The sequence below is a fragment of the Solanum verrucosum genome, unplaced genomic scaffold (assembly GCF_900185275.1).
Source record: "Solanum verrucosum unplaced genomic scaffold, falcon-dt-bn FXZP01000088.1, whole genome shotgun sequence".
NCBI lineage: Eukaryota > Viridiplantae > Streptophyta > Magnoliopsida > Solanales > Solanaceae > Solanum > Solanum verrucosum.
The window spans coordinates 8,961-14,285 of NW_026020077.1; the positions used below are offsets into that span (position 1 = coordinate 8,961).

General features: G+C 30.1%; 2 pseudogenes across 1 annotated transcript; one reads left to right on the forward strand and one right to left on the reverse strand.

Moving 5' to 3' along the window:
• Positions 1-848: 848 nt before the first annotated feature.
• LOC125824072 (cysteine protease inhibitor 1-like) lies at positions 849-1,643 on the reverse strand (annotated as a pseudogene). The gene has a single exon (XR_007442752.1). The product of XR_007442752.1 is annotated as a cysteine protease inhibitor 1-like (transcript).
• Positions 1,644-5,285: 3,642 nt separating this feature from the next.
• LOC125824102 (uncharacterized) overlaps positions 5,286-5,325 on the forward strand; it is a 3,067-nt pseudogene continuing 3,027 nt past the window's right edge.

Below are 5,325 nucleotides of genomic sequence, written 5' to 3' on the forward strand. Positions count from 1 at the left end.
AAGAAGGGTGAAATCAAGAAGAAGAATTTTTCAACTATTTGGGAGTATGTTTTTTTTTAAAAAAAAAGTTTGACGAGGGTGGTGGGGGGTTGAAAAATGATTTTTTTAAAAAATTTGAAATATTTTTTTAAAAACATTTTCTTAAAAAAAAATTGGGGGGGGGATGGGATCAGGGTATGAGGTGGGGGTAAAAGTAAAATTTTGAAATATTTTTCAAAACAATTCTTTTTTGTGGGGTAGGGGGGATTGGGTGAGGTAAAAAAATCTTGAAATTTGAAATATTTTCCACCATTAATTTTAATTTTTTTAATTTTATTTGTTTGAGAGAGAGGACGGGGGAGGGGGACTGTTTAGTGGTAGAGGTAAAAAAAATATTTGAAATTTTTTAAAAAAATTAAAATTATTAATTTATTTTTTTATGGGGAGGGTCGATTACGGGCGCGAGGTAGGGTAAGAAAAAAAATATTGAAGGATGGAGTAGGCTTTTGGAAAATGTTTTCCCAAATTTTTAAAGAAAAGTCATTTTCCTTAAATTTGAGGAAAATGAGCTGATTTGAAAAATATTTTCTAAAACATTTAACCCAACCAAACATGAGAAATTGGAAAACATTTTCCGTTCATACCAAACACACCCTAGCTCGTCTCATCCCAATATTACTTTGGGCAGATCATTTAATTTCCTACTCGATCATCTAAACTTGTAGGCTTTTTTCCCTTATATATATGATGATGTGATTTCCTTGTATTAATTGTGTAACAAGTAACTATATTGAGACGTCGTTGATTAACAACAAAAACAAAAGTAACCCTAACTTAAAAATAAACCACAAACTGAAGACATTTATGCATTTTTGAATGAAGAAGGATTGCTAGCTTGTTTATTTATTGATAAGCATACATTAATTTAAATTATATGGAGCGATAGAAGGATATATCCCCACTTTATTTAGAAAGCTGCAAGCTAGCCAGCTAATTAGCATTCTACGCCTTGATGAACACAAATGGAGTAAATTTCTTATCGTCATCGACAATCGTCAGACGAGGATATCCATCTTTAAAGTTGACGTCGATATTTTTGCACCCAAGATGAGCGGGACAATGCAGTAACCTGTATTCTTTGGAACCTTCTGGTGTCACCAAGTCAGTTTCCATAATCTTGAAGATGTCGTTTTCATTTCCTACCTTACCACCAGTTACCACCAACGCTTCATCATTAACTTTCCAAACAGTTTCGTTAACACACAATAAGCTTGTTATTTTAGGAAAGAATTTGATATAAACAACAGTCATTACACGCACCACATCACCATCATCCGGCTTACGAACGAACATGACGGGCGTGCCTTTTCCCAAAATTGGGGAATGGACATGTGCTGCAACACGGCGTTTGGGCATTGAAGGTTTCCAATATTGTCCAAGTATACGGCTCCGCCCCCGAGGAGAGGATTCTTAATAATGTACCTCTCACCAATCCTCAGCGGATTGCCATCTTGGTCATAAACTTCAGGGAGTACTAGATTATCATCATCATGACAAGTTGTGGGGAGGACAATTGGATTCTCAGAACTGAAAGATTGAGCAAAGGCAACCAAAGAGAGGGTACTTGAAAGCACGAGGAAACTCAAAATATTAATCGACTTCATCTTTCTTTGTGTGTTTTGCTTGCTATGAGTTTATGTCCAATTTATAGAGCTGCTAAGGGCATTTTTGGCAAACAAAAAATGAATACCTACTACCGCCTTAGACACCTCAAATAAGTTTTATTCATTTTAAATACCTAATATCAAGCTTCAATATTAAATCACTCTAACACTATTTTTTTTTTTATGATCAACAAAAATATATACATAATATGTGTTACACTGAATAACATATACTAAATATTACTTGAGAATATTGTCCATTGTGCTTAAAGGACTCTTGAAACTTAACATTCGGTGGAGAACCATTCATGAGGTTATTGCACTAATAAAATTAAGTTGCAACACCTAATTTTACTTACCATACTCCTGTACATAATTATTAAGGGTAAAATTTATCCATATATGATGCATATACGAATCCAATATATGTGTTTGAATTTGTGGTTCATTTTACATAATTTTAATTAAATAATATTTCTTTTGCTTGATTTTAATAATTTATATTCACCACTGAATATAAATAACAGACTAACAATTCCAAAAATTGATATTAATGTGCTAGCTGGCATGGAATTATCCCACAAGTAAAATATGCCACTGAAGTACGATCGAGATTTATACCATTAATTATTTTGGTACCAATCAAGAATGGATCTTAAAAATAATGGCAAATCACTATTATGCAAAATGATTTTTTTTAGATTTTTTTTTTTTTGACAAATTAATAATTGAAGGATAGGGTTTGCGTTATATGATATATAGAACTTAGTTTTGAATTTGAGTAAATTGAGTGTTGAAACTCAAAGAATAATTGGGCAAAATAAAAAAAATGCACTTCAAACACATATAACTGAAGTTTTAGTCAATTTTTACACACTTCAATCATATGTGCATTCAATAAAATTAAAATAATATTAAATGAGTTTGTTAAATTTTTTGTTATTTTGATAAATTGATGATTCAAGTTTGTTTCATACGATTATAAATCTTATAATTTAAATTGAAAGATACTTAATCAGACTTGAGTGTTAAATCGATTGTTTGGAAGCAGAAATTAATAAATAAATAATCTAGCTTTTTTTATTCATAAGCATTTATATTACAAACAAATTGGCATATGTTGGACACATATATTGACTAGGACAATACCTTAACTTGTAAGCATTATGTCCTGTATTATGGTTGCTATTAATCTATGTCCAATTTATAGAGCCTACTTATGGCTTCATTTACACGTTTTTGTTACATGAATAATATCTATTTTGTCCTTGAATGTGTGAGACATATAATAGTAATAATTAGTATAGAGACTTGCTATTTTAACAAATAATTAAAAGGTAAGGTTGGTAGATGTTAACAGTGTAAATTTCATGGATGGTCATACAATTTTCTGTTCATTACCTAAAGTCATTATTATTAAGAAGGTAGGTACGTTCAAAATAATTCTTTAAAAAAGTGATCATATCCGATCTTAATCAAATACAACTCTAACTCCAATTTTAAAATTTTAAAATTTTAAAATAATACTCCCTCCTTCCCCTTTTAGTTGTTATGCTGCACTTTTTAAAAATCATTTTGAATTATTTTCCAATTTAAATTAGATTGCATTAAAGATATTTTAAATTTAAAAGTTAGATATATATTTGAAAGATATACGAAAAGTACTATAAATTACAATTTTTTGCATATTAATATGATGAAAAAATATATCGTAAAATGTTAGTCAAAGTTCTTATCGTTTAACTCTAAAAAAAAAGTCATACAACTAAAAGAGGATGAAGTGAATATAAATATATTTAATTTTCATGATCAAACGCATACTAAAATATATTAGTCAAGTTGCTAATCGCCATAATGATGAAAGGAAACAGGTGAATGCAGCTCATATCACACAAAATAAAGCAATTTATACTTCATCTTTCAGCACTACCAGCGTATAAAAAAAATGAAAATGTGTAATTTTCAAGTTTAATACTAATAGCTGTAGAGAGTTTGTTTCGATAAATTTGAGGGGGGAAAGCAAAATTAAGGCATTAACAAATGATTAAAGATGAACTTATATGCTTTGATTATAAAAGTAGTCTAACATTATTTGTTTGTAAAATTTGGATGCTGTTAAACATGGTTATTAAAGAATCACTTCGACTGTATCCACCAGATCCTATCGTTGAACGAATGGCTTGTGAAGATATGATTTGTTAAACATCTTAATTTTTCAAAATAAGTACTTTTGATCTCATAACAACAATGCGGCTTTTAACCATGGCTATAGTTAGATGGGTTGGGGATAGGACATCTACATACATAAGGGAGGATGTATCTGAGAGGGGATAGGACATATAGATACATACGGGAGCAATGTATCCGAGAGGGAGGGATGTATCCGAGAGGGAAGGGATGTATCAGAGAGGGGAATAGGGATGTATCGCGAGAGGAAAGTGATGTATCCAAGATGGATTTTTGAAATCTTTTCAAATGAAGGAAATTTTAGAGATTATGATAAAATAAGATGTGTATTTAGGTAATTTTTCCTAATTAGAATACATTTTCATACCTTTTTCGTACTTGGGTCTTGAATTCCTATTTTGTTTATGATTAGGAGGCGGCTATTGGTATACTATAGGTCCAGGTTTTAAATTGTAAAAAATTTGCTCCATTTGTTTATTTTTTTAAAATAATAATTTACACTCTTGTTATTTTGTTCTTTTTTTTAAAAAAAAAAAAACTTTACAAACTTGTTTACACTTTCTAAAAAAAACAATTGTAAAGTTAAAATGAGAAAAAATTTAATTAATTCTCTTTTGATTTTATAAATTGACAAAAAAGTTAAGATAACTATTTTTATAATGTGATCAACTAATATTGAATGAACGACCAACATAAGTTGTGGTGTAGTTCTGTGACTAGTCCATCCTTAATCAGAGGTCTCGAGTTTATGTACGGATATGAAGAAAGTCTTGTTAGAAATATTACAGTCAATCAACATTACAGTGCGTAATTCAAATATAATCCAAAATTTTCCATTCTTATCATCAACTCTAGTTGCAGTTGCAGTGTTACAGGCCAATAATGGATATGTTCTAATGTACCAACGGGACCATTAGAGACTATCCATAACTAAATTAGAGTAATTTATTGTAAACAAGTAAAAAGCTATGTAGTTTAATTTTGAAATCTACAAGTATATATATATATATAATATATATATATTTTGTAGAGTCTAAATAATTAAAAAATTAAAATTATAGGTACAAAATTATTTTTTATCTATCCAAACGACTTAGAAAGGCGTTACAAATTTTAGAAAGGAAAATAAATAAAAGATTCAAACTATTAGGGTGGGTTTGGTATGAAGGAAAATGTTTTCCTAAAAATGTTTTCCTGGAAAACTAGATTTTTGACTTATTTTCTCATGTTTGGTTGGTGAGTAGAAAATATTTTACGAAAAAGATTTTTTAGTGTTTGATTTATGAATGAAAAATATTTTTGAGAAAATATGAGGGCGGGGGGGGGGGGGGGGGAGTGGTGAACGTGGGGGTTGATTTAGTGAAGAATGCTCAAGATAAGGTGAGGAGTATTCAAGATAAACTTTTAGCATCCTAGAGTAGACAGAAGAAATATGCAGACCATAAGGTAAGAGACATGGCATTTCAAGCTTGTGAGAATGTTCTTCTTAAGGTAT